At 37.4% G+C, this 16,598-nt stretch overlaps 1 pseudogene; it reads left to right on the top strand.

The window, feature by feature from the left end:
- The first annotated feature begins 7,310 nt into the window (after nt 1-7,310).
- On the top strand, nt 7,311-12,944 carry LOC113306327 (annotated as a pseudogene).
- The last annotated feature ends 3,654 nt before the right edge of the window (nt 12,945-16,598 follow it).

A 16,598-nucleotide genomic window follows, 5' to 3' on the forward strand; every position in this document is an offset into this window, starting at 1 on the left:
AATGTCAAAAAAACATTTAAAAAAAACGATATAAAAAATAGTTTTATTTTAAAAGCAATTACTAAAACTTAAAAAGATAACAAATCGTGCTCAAATCTGGTCCAAAAAGGACCAAATATGAGCAAGATGTTAATGGAGGTTTGTCTTTGTTTTTTTCTTAGAGAAAAGGGAAAATAAGAGGAGAGAGAGGAGGAAATTGTTGCTCCTCTGACCAAATCTTGGTCAGTTTTGATTCTAAAAGCATTGTAAAACCTGGCTTGATTGGGGTATACCCAAATTAAATGGCGTATACCTAATGAGACAAAACTCAAGATATTTTGAAGTAAAAGAAGACACCCCTTAATCTTGTATTTTCTAAATGGCTACTATGTTCTTGTTTAATTAACACTAAAATTTCTGATTAGGTTAATTAATTGAGTTTAGATTAGAATTTTGAAAATCAAAATTCAGTAGATTAAACCTTTTATATGTCTTACGAGTTTGATTTCAATCAAAAAATTTAGTTTTGAAAATATGAAAGGTTTACAAGGTCCGGGTTTGAATAAGGTGCACCAAGATCCGCCGGCTTGGTCGACGTTTGAATAGGATGCCGACTAAGTATAGCCGGCATGGTCCGCAGATGAATAACACACCGACCATTTTTAGGCCAGAAGGTCTTTAAATGAAGAATATGCTGACTATCTTGAGCCAGCAATCTTACGGTCGGCATGTAAATATTTCCTACCATGCCGTCTATCATATAGTCGGCATGCACATAATTTAAAACACTGTCGGCTGGCCTATAGTCGGCATGCTAATGATTTCTAACATCGCCGGTCTGTAGTTTATACCCAACAGAAAACCGAATATGGGAAGATGTAATTCACTTTATTCATACAATTTTGGTTACTACATTGATTGAAACATAAAACCTAACTCCTTGTCGACGGAAAAACGAATGCATTTAGCATGTGCATCAAGCCTTTGAACCCCTAGGCGACCCTAGTGGACGAGTTACAGTCTCGTGAGGGTTTACATAAAGACCTACCCAAAAAACCTACACTAAAACCATCAATCTTCGTTAGAGGAATCCCATTCATCTCCGGCCTGAATGAAGTCCGGGGTATACTCCGAGATTTTGGAGACCATGAATTCATAGCTTGCATCGAATGCGAATGCTTCCCCCTTTTCCTCCAAGTAGCGCGCTTTTATAACTTCATGCTACAAAACCAAAACACAAACTTACTTTGTTAGTGGTGTTTAGTAGGAAGACCAAACAACATGGATCACGTAAAATAAACCACAAACATACTTACAAATTTTTCAGTGGAAAAGTTGAAGTTGGTAGCGTTGAGAATCCGGGGTTGGAGAGCTAAAACAGAGAGTATCGCATTTTCGATGACTAGGTGCATATCATGGACTTGTTGAACACTTCTTCCATTAGGATTCCCAAACTCTTGCCTGAATTTGTTGTGTACCCTAGTCCAAAAGGTTACGGCATCCACCCTTATGGAGGACTGATGTCTAACTCTATTTTTCGCGTACCAAGCTTTGGTGATTGCCAAATCTTCATTTGAATCAAATGATGCCATTGTTGTATGTAGAGAGCTATTGGGTGAGTTAGATGAAGCGTATGATGATATGAGCTTAGGAGAGTATATGCAAATAGATGTGTGTTGTTTTGTAGAGAGAAGTAGTGTATTTATAGGATGGTGCCCAAATTTGGCCGTTATAGTTCCTAAGTACAAGTCAATCAATGCAATTGTACTTGCAAAATTTTGAATTCACCGACGAGGTTTTTGTTTCCCCAGTACGCCGACTAAGTCTGGACGGCAGGGTCGAAATTTGTTACCATGCCGACCTTATGATGATTTTAGGCATCATGAGTTGATTTTCTTCTGAATAGCCGTCGGAAAATTATTTGGTTATTAGCGTGCCGGCTATGATACAGTCGGCAAGGTCATATTTTATAACCACGCTGACCTTATGATGATTTTAGGCAACAGGAGAAGGTATTTTCAGCAACACATAGTCAGCAGGGTCAATAACATAATACATTGTCGGCTGTAATACAACCGGCTGGGTATTAATCTGCTTACCTTGCCGACCCTGGTAACTACACCATTTCCGCTGTCAGGGCCGAGAGTCTGACAATTCACCTTGTGGGCAATGTGACTTAAAAAAAACATGCCGACGTAAGTATTGAAACTTTACATAGCTAAACAAACAATTCATTCAACAACTAGAAATCCAACACTTTTTGTCCAAAATACGAAAACATGTCCCATATACCTTAAAAAAAAAACATTTGTCCAGTCGTTAACCTTAATATTTGTCTACCACAACATAAAGAAATAAACTAGGAACGCATTCATTCACCACCATGACCACGACCTCGTTTATGAGCACCACCACTACTACCTTAACTACCAACACCACGAGAATGACCCCTCTTTTTGTCAGCATTGATCTTGGCTTGTGCTTCCCTCCTGACTTTTTCTTCCCTCTTTACTTCAGCATCAGCTTGCTTGAACAATTCATAGGCATCCTCATTGTCAACATTGGTAGCAAAGTCAATGTGCTTGCTTTTCTCTTCAATCGACAAAGGCTCTCCTCTTTCTCTCGCGCAACACATCACCCTCACAAGGCTCTTCAAATGCTCCTTTTATTTCCAATTAAACAACAAACAATTAATAGAATGATTCGATAATGTAATGTTAAAACAATAAAACCAACTCTAGAATACTTACAAATAACTTAAGACTTTTTTCTGGGTCTTTCGATGCCACCTTCCTCTTACGAGCCAGTTCTTCATCAGTCATTTCCCTAATCACAGTAGGACGAGCCCAACCCAAGTAGCACGGCATGTATCTCTCATGAGCTTCATGACCTTCTGTCACCTCGTCCAAAAGACTCGTATCGACTTTACGGCACGTCTATCGTCCCAATGTTCGGTAGGTGGCGCTGGAACGTAAGCGACGACAATACTTTTTTGGGACGTGCTGCATTCATTCCTTGCCACTCTATAGGAAGGCTCATCATCGAAATGAGGTTCTTCTTGGACGTAACCCAACTGTCGCATTACCCGATGTGGATCGTACATAGAATATCCATGGGTGATCATCAAGGGACCGTAGTATAATGCAACATCATCTCTCCTTTGGATTAAACCTTGATTTCTAGCATCTCGATACGGATCAAATGTTAACTCATCCGCAGTCAAACTGTCAATGGCGATTCGGAGTTTGATAATAAGCTGTTGCGGCATTTCTTTATCTTGACCATCCTTAAAACTGTATCTCTGTCCTCTTTGCCTATTAATCGCTACATTCTCATTCACTTTGATGTAGGATTTGGCTTTCACCAAAGAAGGGAAGTGCTCATACATTCAAAAGTATGCAAACACAAATTTTAGTAAGGATCTTATCTTACAATCATTTTCCGAATATAAACGATTTACACAATAAATTTACCTGGCAGAGACATATATTTCCGTTGACTTGCGCAGTGAGTGCCTTTGAAGCCTTTGTCAACTCATTGTTCAAGAAGGCGACCACCGCAGTACCCCAAGAATACTCATGCATCTCGTTTAAGGGATGCAATAGTTGAACATACCTGGCGTCGATCGAGCTTCCGGAACTGTCGGGGAAGATACATTTTCCAATGACGTATAACAAATAACCTGCTGCGGTAGCATTGATTCGCACCAAGTCCACCCTTCCTTCCTCATCAAAGATTTTCTTGGTCCTAGATAATGCAACCTTCAACTTCCTCAGATTAAACTTCTTGGCTAGATGACCATCCTTCACCTCAAGTACAGACTCCGTTCGAACTTGATTCCAACCGAACAAATCTCTGGTCAATTCAAAGATCTTCTCCCAAGAAATTTTACTATCGAACCTGTCACTGACTGCTTTTTCCCTAACCTCGAGACGTAGAATTTGATGAGCATCATCAGGAGTTATCGTCATCTCACCGAATGGGAATAACATTGTATCAGTCTCTCCGTAGAACCTCTCACAAAATGCATATACGGTAACTCTTTCATGCTCAATATTCGAACTCTCCACCGCAGGCCACAACCCGGAGTTCTTGACAATCACTTTCACCTCCTCACATTCATCCTCAAGATCCCCATTCTTAGTCACTGAACATGAAGTTTGGCGCCTCATGAGACAGATGGTATGCTTGTGATCCTAAATACCAAAAAAAAAATGAAAAGAAATACAAACACTTGATGCAAATTTAAGATAAATACACTTAAATAAAAAATAAAGACGGATTGAGATTACTTACGACAGTATTATGGATTTGACATGCCCAGGAGTCTTTGTATCCAAAAAGAACATTTCCACCATATGTTGGGGTCCCCTTTGGAGGCTCACCTGGTCTCACTCTAACCATCAAGTGACAGGGAGGCATGTGGGAATATACTGGTTTAGTGATGTTCCTCTTCGGTCTTCCGGTTTCAGTTGAAGTTGAAGCTTGGGTTTGTTGAACAATAGCTTGAGTTTGTTATCCATCTCCTTCTTCTTCTTGTTCCTCTTCCTGTTCCATTGCCTCTTCAACAATTTCATCTTCGATATCCTTATCTTATCTCCTTTGCCGTCATCATCATCATCATCATCATCATCATTGTTACCTCCTCCAGCAGCCGGAGTGCTTTCATCAACGTCATCATCATCATCACCTCTTCTACCAGATGGAATTGATTATTCTTCATCTGGAGTTTCATCCGAATCACTTAGTGCCGGTGGTGGTTGAGAATCATTCCGTACACGGATCTTGACCGTTCCAGGCTCAACGAATGCCCCTCGATGTGTTAAAGTCAAGAGTTCCTACGCGAGGAGGTCCTGAAAGAGAGTAACATTTTTCTTCTTTCCCTTAAGCGACCTAAACAAGAAAAATGAAGAAAAAATTCATAAGTTGGCAGGGTCGACAAATATAACCTAGCCGGCTATACATAAGTCAGAAGGGTCGACTAAAACATGCATGCCGGCTAAACTGTAACCGGCAGGGTATTATTCACATAACCTGCCGACTTATAACAAATATGAACACAGTAGATACAAGGATTTTCCATATAATCAGTCGGCAAAGTCCATTACCTATACACTTCCGGATAACACACAGACGACATGGTTGTATCCAAATACCATTGCGACTATCATAATTCAAGGCATCAGGAGATACTAAAAAATTGAAATACAATCGGCAAGGTAAAAATTTATAACCCACCCGGCTAAAAAAAAACTGACGTCGGCAGGGTCCTAGGTTGAATACCCTTCCGACCCTACAAGTAGCAGTTACAAATACTAAACAGCCGGCAAGATCTTCAACCAAAGAGCTTGCCGACCAAACCTAGCTATGAAATGTCGTCAAGGCCGTGAAACAAACACCTTGCCGGCTAAATAACTGCAAATTCAAATATTCGATTTTTCTGACCTAATTTGAAATGCAAACATGAAATTGAAGTACTGGAGTGAGTTTAAGTAGGCCCTTACTTTCTTAATCGCGTCATTTCTTCGGTTCAACAACGTTGGTCTCTTCCTCTTCGACGATTTTTTTCTTCACTTTCCTTTGAACTAAACTTGGAATTCCAGGGTTGAATTCATTGCGCTTTCTATTTGTTTGTTTCATCTTACTAGCCTCGGCGGTTCCATGGTTGAAGATTAATAGAAGTTTTCGAATCGACGAGTTTTCAATGGTGGAGAAGGAAGAGCCGGTAAGGTAGAGGTGGAGGAGAAGAAAAAGAAGAAGAAGATGAAATCGTATAAAAGAAAACTGATCTAGGATAATTAGAATTATAAAGGGTAAGGGTAGTATTGTAACTTCATCCATATTTGGCCTCCCCTTAGTAAGGGTATACCCCAATTAATCTGGGTATACCCCAATCTCGCCAGGTTGTAAAATACATGCGAACATATTCTGAAAAAATGTTGGGTTGCGTACAAGGAGTTATTCCCGGTACATATGTGATGAGTCTGATGACCTCATGTTAAGCATGTCATTCCAAAGTCCTTTCCCTAGTTAGCAATTCAGGGTAGTTTTCCGGAATGTGATACATACGAGTATTATACGAATTCGTAAAAGTCAAATTCGGTCAAAAATTCGGTTAACAGTTTGTGATTCGGCAGTAATACGGAACACCATACATACGTGTATAATTCGTTTTAGAGATATGAATTCGGTATACAAAATTCGGTATATATTAACCTAGTAAAATATCATTTTTAATATAATTTCTCATCAAATACAATAATTTAATAATTAATATGAACTATACATGTAATATGTGCATTAATATCAACAAATAACATATACGTTGGTGGCGTTCGAATCAGATTGGTGTATGTAAAATTTTAAAAGTCAAAAAAAGATAAGGGGATTTTGTGTTTCCCCCTAAAAGAAAATACTTATTTGCATTACCCCCTTTCTAAATTTTTAATTGGTAAAACCCCCTTTCTGTCAGCTCTGCCGTGAGTACTCAGTTAAGTCAGCACGTGCAGTACACGCGTATACCATGATGGATTTAATCTTATGGTCAAGAAACAATTTAGTTAGATGAACGGTTAGGAATTTATCTTTGTTAACTTAATGTTGGCTTAAATCATTATTACACTTGCCGGAACTTCCATTTTATCTCCAAGAACTCTGTTCTTCTTCTCAGGTCCCACCGCCATTAGAAGCTAGGTCATCTCGATTACCTACATCAAAAATAGTTACTTCTTAAACTCAAAAAATAGAAGATATCGATTAAATTTCTATTTAAATCAATTCATTTTCTTCAATCACAATCACCGTTTCTTTATAAATTTATTCTTCCTTAGCCTCTGTTTCGAAGACAGATCTGTTCTTTTTCCTGTTCCTGGAGATCATGATAACGAGTTTCAGAAAACCCAAAGAGTTGAAAGGACGGACAAATAAGAAGTTCCGGTCTTGGTGTTTTGAAATGAACGAATCAAAAAGTTAATTATTCTGTTTTTTGTTGTAGATAGATCGATATGATTGGTGGCCAATGATTTGAATGGTGATAGTGTTGATTGTAATCTGCATAGTTGATTAGGTCTTTGACTCTTTGGTATGCTAATTTCTGATGGTGATTTTGCTCGTAACCCGTTTGGTAGAATTCCTCATAGATGTGCATAAGATTTTGATCCAGATTTGGTGACAAATTTAAGAATATGACTGTATGGGTATACTGCAATCAGTTTGCACAAGTTTCTTTCCTATAATGATTTTACTTAACTAGTTGATGATGAAATAATGTTATTCTCTTCTCTTTCCATAAAAACAGTGATGAATGGTAATCAAATTGGTAAATTAAAAGAATGGAAACATTGTGGGGTTGTTCATTCGGTAGTGGTGGAGGAATTGGTGATGGAGTGTTCGGTGAAGAAGATGATGGTGATGTTTTTAGGGTTCATCTAGAAATTTTTCCGGGGACCGTCGGATTAGATTACTGAGCAGAATCTTCTTATTTTACACGCGCGTATTGCACGTGCTGACTTAACTGAGTACTCACGGCAGAATTTTACCAATTAGTAATTTAAAAAGGGGTAACGCTAGGTATTTATTTGAAGGGGAAACACAAAATCCCTAAAATATAATAAAGAATGATAATTTAGTGACGATGTGGCAAAGTATTGTACGAGTCATATGATACATTAATTCGTAAATACGCGTATAATTCATTTTACGCTGGAAATTCGTGAATCTATGTCGGGTTCCAGTTATATGGCTGATACGTACGGATTCGGTTGATACGGACGGATTCGCTAATTATATGACTAAAACACAAACATCGTGTTTCCACCGCTCCTTTACGAATATCCACCCTATTATTACACACCATATACACCCTATATCTCTACATTCTCACCCTATATATACCCATCATCGATCCCTTGAAAGAAACACAAATATACATTCCAGCCCCTCATAAGAAATCAATATATCTGCTGCTTTTAACACTCCATGTCTCTCACCGTTCAAGGCCAACTTTCAAGTCCCGGCGACAGTACTGTATCACATCTCATGATGTCTGGAGTTCTAGCAAAAAGCGAAAACTCCACCACGAGAAGATCGGCCAACTACGAAGCCAGTGATTGGGTCATGATTTTGTTCAATCTCTAAAGAGCGATTACGCAGTGAGCATATAAATAGGTACTCTAATGTGCGCCGCACATGAGACTGAGTACCGTCATCTAATAATTTTTCTTTTTGGTTGAAAATTGCTATATATATACTTGATAATTAATCAAGATCTTTTCTATTCCTACTAAAACTTGTTATATATTTGACCGTGTAGGAGGAGACTTATACTAGACGATCTGAGAAACTAAAAGAAAAGGTGAGGCTCATGTTTGCTGATCAAGTGTGCCGTGGGTCATCATCGTCCACTCTTAAGTTGATCAATGTCATTCAAAGGCTTGGAGTGAGTTACCACTTCGATGATGAGACCAGAGCTTCCCTGGACACCATCGGCAAGAAGAATTATGGATGGGAGAAGGATGACCTATTCACCAGAGCTTTACGGTTTAGGCTGCTCAGACAACACCGCTACAAGGTTTCTCAAGGTGTGCATATTTTCAATATGCATATCACAGATTCACATGCAACAAATAATACTGCAGTGCAATTTGGCTCACGCCCATGGACTGGCGACTAATAAAGTTGCACTTGAGTAATTCGATATATTTAAGCGCTTCATGGCCGATATGATGAACACTTCCTCAGCATTTAATTATATAGAAGGAGTGGTGAGTATTTACGAAGCCTCGTTATATGCTTTGGAAGGCGAAGATATATTAGATGAAGCCCGAAAATTAGTAACTGAGATTCTCAAGGAGTACTTGCTGTCATCAGCCGAAGATCAAGGAAATGCTAATTCTATCACTGAACGGTTAGTCCGTCATGCCTTGGAGCTTCCATTTCACTGGATAGCTCCACGATTAGAGGCAAGATGGTACATAGACACGTATGAAATGATCCAAGATATGGACCCATTGTTACTGGAATTTGCTAAACTGGACTTCAACATTTTGCAAGCGAATAATATATATCCAGGTAAGGAATAATATATATTTTAACGACTACTGATTGTTCTGAGTAGGCTTCATTTGGGTTCGTATGAGGATCTAATTAATGCAAAATTTGCTTAAGCTGTGACATATAGATCTTATCTAATATGAGGCGATGATCGTAATATTGATCTTAGTAAGAGCCTAATTCTCTAATGAAGGGTGATATCAAATTAATCTCATTTTACAGGTGGTGGAAAGAGTTGGGTTGTATTGAATTATTGAGCTTCTCCAGAAACAGGATTGTGGAAATGTTTGTCTGGACCGTGTGGTGTCACTTTGAGCCGGAGTTTGACATCAGCAGGGAAGAGATAACCAAATGGGGTGCATTGGCAACTCTAGTTGATGATGCGTATGACGTTTAAGGTTCGTATTCTATATTTTTTTCCCTTACTGAGCTGAACTGAATTAGTTATGAATGGGTTCATTCATGTCCTCTATCCTGGGGATTTAGTTAATGGATCTCACTGATTTTTGTTTTACAGGTGGGATGTTAACAAAATTGCCGACCTTCCAGATTACATGAAAGTATTATATTTGGCTGTGTACAACACTACTAATGCCATAGCCTATGAGGTTCTAAAGAAGCGTGGCCTAGACATCCTATCATACCTTAAGAAATTGGTAATTAATTCTTAAACTAGACATGAATTATGTACTACTTCCCTTTTTCAGATGATGCGCTAAAAGCGTAACCCAGCTCAATATATCTGAAGATCATATCGATTTGGCCTATTGAAGTACACCATATTTTATTTTGAAATCATTTGGCATGTCAATATAAGTCGGTGCTTAGCTCGCGCTCGCGCATTTCAATATGCCAATTTGTCAATTAATTAAATTGTTTCATTGGTTTTTGTTAGTCCATGCCGGTGGTATATTGTTTGACTTTGGTCAAATTGTATTGGTGCAACCTTGTTCCTAAAGTTTAGTAACTTAAGAACCAAGTTAGGGAAACTTATTCCTAAAGTTAAGGTTTCTTAAGGACTAAGTATATGTTCTCTATATAAAGGATTAGAATTGGAGGTGTAGTGATAATCCAACCTAGAAGAGTGGTAAATTCTTATGCTTAGGATTTTGGTCTCTTTGTTAGGGAGGGTCGTGTGCTACCGTGAAGGTCAATATCGGTGTGAGAGAAAAACTTGTGGAGAGAGAATTTTGGTGTTCTAGTATTAAGGGTTAGGGCTTTGTCCTAAACCTAATTTCCAGTGGTTCCATGTTTCCCCTCTGTTACGAGCAGTTGTGAAGACGGAGTAAAAGAAGACACGAGGTGGTTTGGTGAATGTTAGAGTTGGTTTCTATGGTTTCTTCAATGGTGACCTCGGGTATGTCTTGTTAACTCTTTGGGTCTTGTCTTGGGTTGCGGAAAGAGCATGTAATGGTCTTTGATTATAATGGAAGTTTTTCTGGTGGTGTTGGTCGTGGATGTAGCCTGTAAAGTTGAACCACGTATATCTTGTGTTGTGATTGTGTGTGCTTTTTTTATCTTATGTCTATTTCTTATTATTTCTCCCACGTTTGGTTCAAATCACAAATTGCCCTTTGTGATCCTAATTTCCTCTGCGCTCGGGGTACCAATTTTCCCAACAATTGGTATTAAAGCCCATGGACGGGCTGGTGTGATTGAACCTGGAATTGAATGATGGTTTATTGTTCGGGTGGAGAAATATACTTTGAAGATAATGTTTCAACCGGTGTTACAAAAATATGGGTTTGTGATGTGATTTGCAAATCAGAGGTTCAACTTTGTAGAAGTGTATTTCTTCGTTTAGTTTTATGATGTAGTATGGGATGCAAAATAAAGTTGATTAGGTGGAATACATATATACTTCTTGAAGAGTATTAGTAATCATACACTATAAATAATGGGTTACAAAGTTTGAAGAAAGGACGGGGTTGTGAGGTCTCATATAGAAGCAAGTCCAGCAAAGTTTCAAAGTTATGCATGAGATGTTATAGATTTATGTTCTTAAGTCTATGTTAAAGTATTCTTGATGGCTTGCATTTAATATCAAGAATGTGCCCGATCTCTGAAGCATGTACCACAATAGTATGGGTATTCACACGGTATATATTCTAAGAGAGTATGTTGGGTGTGATGGTGGTAAAAAGTATGTCAGATTGGTGATGGATTTGAGAATCACTCAAAGGTTTAAGCCTGTTAATCACAGTGGAGATATTTGATGGTCTGTTTCAGATACACAGTAATCATTACATGTGTTGGAGTATGATTTAGAATCTAATTCTTCTTTTCTGGGTTAGAATTCAATATGTTAGCTTACTGGTTAGGTGGAGCTAGCGGTGATTCTTTTGGATGGTTCTCTTGGTGATCAATGAAGGAATCTGTGCAAGGATTCGTTGATAGTGATTGAAGATTTTCATGGTGTTTGTGAAGCGTGGCAAGTTTCACAAGTGTTCTTCATGTAGAAGATGGTTTGAAGACTTTTATCAACGTCATGGTATTTTGGTCGGGGAGATGGTTATATGGATATGGAAGTTCGGTGTGAGCTTCAAAAGTAATTCTATGGGTATATAGAGATGGTGAACAACTCTGGTAGAAAATAGAAGTGATTTTCATGTGATCGTCTCATGCTTGGAAGCATGATCCGATGTGGAGAATTGTTAGTCTAAGCCGGTGGTTTATTGTTTGACTTTGGTCAAATTGTATTGGTGCAACCTTGTTCCTAAAGTTTAGGAACTTAAGAACCAAGTTAGGGAAACTTATTCCTAAATTTAAGGTTTCTTAAGGGCTAAGTATATGTTCTCTATATAAAGGATTAGAATTGCAGGTGTAGTGATAATCCAACCTAGAAGAGTGGTAAATCCTTGTGCTTAGGATTTTGGTCTCTTTGTTAGGGAGGGTCGTGTGCTACCGTGAAGGTCAATATCGGTGTGAGAGAAAAACTTGTGGAGAGAGAATTTTGGTGTTCTAGTGTTAAGGGTTAGGGCTTTGCCCTAAACCTAGTTTCTAGTGTTCCATGTTTCCCCTCTGTTACGAGCAGGTGTGAAGACGGTGTAAAAGAGAAGACACGGGGATGGTTTGGTGAATGTTAGAGTTGGTTTCTACGGTTTATTCAATGGTGATCTCGGGTATGTCTTGTTAACTCGTTGGGTCTTGTCTTGGGTTGCGGAAAGAGCATGTAATGGTCTTTGATTATAATGGAAGTTTTTCTGGTGGTGTTGGCCGTGGATGTAGCCTGTAAAGGTGAACCACGTATATCTTGTGTTGTGGTTGTGTGTGCTTTTTTATCTTCTGTCTATTTCTTATTATTTCTCCCACGTTTGGTTCAAATCACCAATTTCCCTTTGTGATCCTTTGATTTCTCTGCACCCGGAATGCCAATTTTCCCAACAGTTTTATCAGTGGGCATATTTTTTCAAATCATATTTAGTAGAAGCTAAATGGTACTATAGTGGGTATACACTGACATTTGAAGAATATATGGATAATGGATGGATTTCAGCCGGATGCCTAATGCCACTTTACGCGTATTTTCTTCAAGGGAATGAAATTACAAAAGAAGCTTTGGAACGCATAAAGAACCATTCATGTGATATTGTACGGGACTCACTCATGATAATTCGACTTTTGGATGACCTGCAAACTTCATCAGTAAGTACATGTATACACACTGCAATAAGGTTTCGTCAACCGCAGTTAACTGTTAAATTGTTAGTAAGATCGTATTTTAATGATGGCTTGTATAATTGGATTGTGTAGCACAAGCAAGAGAGGGGTGACACTCCAAAAGCAATACAATGTTACATGTATCAAAATGGTGTTTCAGAAACCATAGCCCGTGAACACATCAAAAGATGAACGGAGATGAGTATTCTCGGTCTATTTTCCCGCGGCAGTTTATTGATTTTGTAGAAAACTTTGCCCGGAGCTGTCACTGTATCTACCAGTTTGAAGGCTGGTATGGAGGTAAAGCAGGACCTGAGATGAAGAATCGAGTTGTATCATTGATAGAGAAACCCATTTAAATTAAAAAGAATGCCCTCACTTAAAGAGCATTGGAAGCATTAATTAGCAGGTGTACTAAGACAGACTAGTCTCTGTCAGGTGTAAGAATACAGTTTTCCCTCTTTGTTTCCCGTTATGTTAGTTACTCGGTGTGATATGTTTTCTGGGTTATTTCATTTCTGTTTATGTTGTCTATGAGAGGTTTGTGTGTACACACGTGTATCTTGTCTGTATTAGTTAAGTGAGATGTTTGTGTACACACACGTGTATCTTGTCTGTATTACTTAAGTCTGAATAAAATATGCAAGGTTTTTTTCTGAATATTTTTAGTAAGGTTGTGATATCTTAATAAAATTTCATAATATTAATAAATTGTCTGACTTGGTCAAAAAAAAAAAGTCAGGAATCGTAAGTCAACGGAGGAATTTTCCATTCATAAGAGATATGATTTTAATCAACGATTCAAATCGATACAAGAATTTGAATCGAATCTTATGATTCACATCGTGAATCGTAGGATTTCTCACAACCATGTCTCTTAGGGTATCAGATTTTTCTCTCTCACGAGATTGTTTTTAGTGATCATACTTCTTCAACAAAGATCTCAACTACCATCTCTTTTTGATTTGACTTATCATTTCAAGAATCCTTTCCTCCTTTGTCTTCAATTACAACGTCAATATCCTCTACGTGGAAAATTTTCCGTCAAATTCGTTTCGACAGAATACTCACAGGTACTGCTATTATAATCTTTTCAATAACAACTCAAATATTTTCTCTATCTTTTCGAAACATATGTAATTTACTTCAATCAAATTGGATAACACTAACCTATGTTGTGTTAGGTGCTCGGAGAGACGAGGAGCCAAACCATTCGCCTCGCCTCGCCTTGTACCCAGACACCCAGAAATAAATAAATAAATGGCTTACGTTTTTGCGCCTTGGGCGTTTTATTAACTATGATCCCCCTATAAAACTCGAGCGCCTAATTCTCCTTTCACAACATAAACACTAGCAATTTGTAATTAATCATCAGCTTGACCTTATGTGTACAAAACTGGTTTGTTTTATTGATGGATCTTACTTTCCTCCCCCAACGTTGACTAAAAATGGCGAAACTGTAGTGAATCATGGTTACCTTCTTTTGATTCATATGGATCAGTTTGTAATGTCGAGTTTAAATGCAAGCTTTACTAAATCGATTTGATCTGGAACTCTTGGAAGAACTACTTTAGAACATTCCTGGGGCAGTTTGAAGATTGAGTTCAATAATTAATTCTTTGCAAGAAATTCGATGTTGCAAGGTGAACTTATGATGATTTGACGACAAAATATCAATATGTTAGAGCATTGATCGGTTAAACACGCATGGAAGAAATAATTTGATGAAATAAAGATACGCTTACCTCAGTCAAATAACGAACTAGTGTCATCAAGGTGAAGACAAGACCAATCCTTACAGCCTGCTTTATTATAGAGAATGGATAAGAACTCCTTCAAGTAGTCAAGATTTTCAAAATTCTCCTCAAACTCTTTGAAGTAAAACCCTCAGAAACAATCATTCATCTTGCTAATCTTGACTTGATTGAACTCGGAGAAGTCCATCGTCCCTTGTGTCACAACCTCATCAGATGGGAGTCTCACACAATTTTGTAAAACAACATCTTCACTTTCAGAAGATTTTTTTTTCTTTGAGGAATTAACTCCAATTCTAGAGAATCATCACTATCTATAGAAGCGACTTTCACTTTAAAGGAGGATGATGACTTGAAGCAGTATACCTAATAAACAAAGATCGGTCTCAATTTCTTTGTTGTCTTGTCCATATATATTTGACCACCTCCGTAGGTAAAACTATCGATGTAGAGATTTATTATTTTCCAAATGAAATTTATACCACCATATGAAACTGTCTAAACTCTTTGTTTCTATCCTCTCCAACTTCATTATTGATACCAATTTTCCGTTCATTTGTACCCATTTTTCCAACATTAAATCCATGATTTTTAAGGATAGAATGACACTAGATACCAATTTTCATGCTCTTGAAGATACAATGACAAGATACAAATAATAACCACTTAATTCGGAGAATAAAATTTCTCTGGTTTCAAAGAACACAGCCTTAAATCGAATAAACGATTAGGTTTTGTTAAAAATTTGGATAAACATTTTACTACAGACCCCCTAGTTTATATAGCTAGGTTAAGACACTAATATTTAGGCACCATGTGGTTATATCATCCCACAACCTTACGATTGATAAAGATGCCCATTAATAAGCTAATTACTATTAATAGTCCTAATATTAAATACTGATACCGATTGGGATATAAAATACCCTCTTCTCATCATATTTTGTACATGAAAAATTGTTTCCAATAATAGTCCTTTTTTCCTTTCCTTAATCAATCTTGGGTTATATACGGACGTTAGATCTAATATATTTCTTGCGATATAAATTAATGTGTCTTAGAAGTAAATTATATTGCAACAATACAGGAAGTTAAGTGGTTTCATCCATGAATTACAAACTGTGACATTTTATGGGCTAGTTATCAAATTAGATTGATACGCCCAAAATTAAGCTAGAGTATTTTACCTAGAGAATATATCCCAAAATAGATGCACCCATCTCTTAGAACGTCGGTTTCGACAAAAGTGCATTTCGAAAAGACGGATTATGACAAGAAATGTCTCTTCATAACGTATGCGAAGAAGCATCAGTAATACCAATAATCATGAACAATTGCAATATTTGAAATCGAATTTCAAATTGGAAGGTACATATCACCAGCTTATGTATCTTCATACCATGTCTCTTCATACCATAAAACAGTTACATACTATCTTTTGTCTTCATTTCTTGCGGGTTACGTGCTAAAACATATGTTTAATATAACCTAACCGAATATTGATTAATATTTAACAACCATCTCCTACACCATTTTGTGGTCAACAATATGTTTTTTTAGTGCATTTTTTGCTGTAAAATCTACCAATTGTTCTAGGAGTGCAAATGGTCACATGTTAAGAATAGTCCTTGCTGATAAATGTGTATGGATATGTCGTGTGCCTAGGTTTGTCCTATCTTGATAAATCCATGTTACGGCGTAAGGAAAACCCTTATATAACTTGTAATCACATTATTTATCCTTTTTATAACATTTTATCATGTTTGGTCCTGATTATATATAAATATATACATATATATATATATATATGTATGTATATATTATTTGATATAAAGATTCATGCATTATATTAAGAACGGAAAATTACAACATAATGGTAGATTAAAATACGAAAATATAAACAAGAAGTATTACCACTTAACATCAACATAAAACACATAATATCAACTAAATAACTTTCAGCACCTACAAGAGAGATGCAAAAAGGGGTTGGAGAAGATGTCCATAAATAAAGAACATGATGCTGAGTAGCAAGGTTTACGAGATTATGATCTAATGGTTTATCTCTTCTCGGTTGATAATTGAGAGAAATAGTGTCAAGGGACTTTAGTTCCCATAAATTAAACCCAAGCACAGTGGGTTTTGTTTGGCTCA

The sequence above is a fragment of the Papaver somniferum genome, chromosome 8, assembly GCF_003573695.1.
Source record: "Papaver somniferum cultivar HN1 chromosome 8, ASM357369v1, whole genome shotgun sequence".
In the NCBI taxonomy this organism is placed as follows: domain Eukaryota; kingdom Viridiplantae; phylum Streptophyta; class Magnoliopsida; order Ranunculales; family Papaveraceae; genus Papaver; species Papaver somniferum.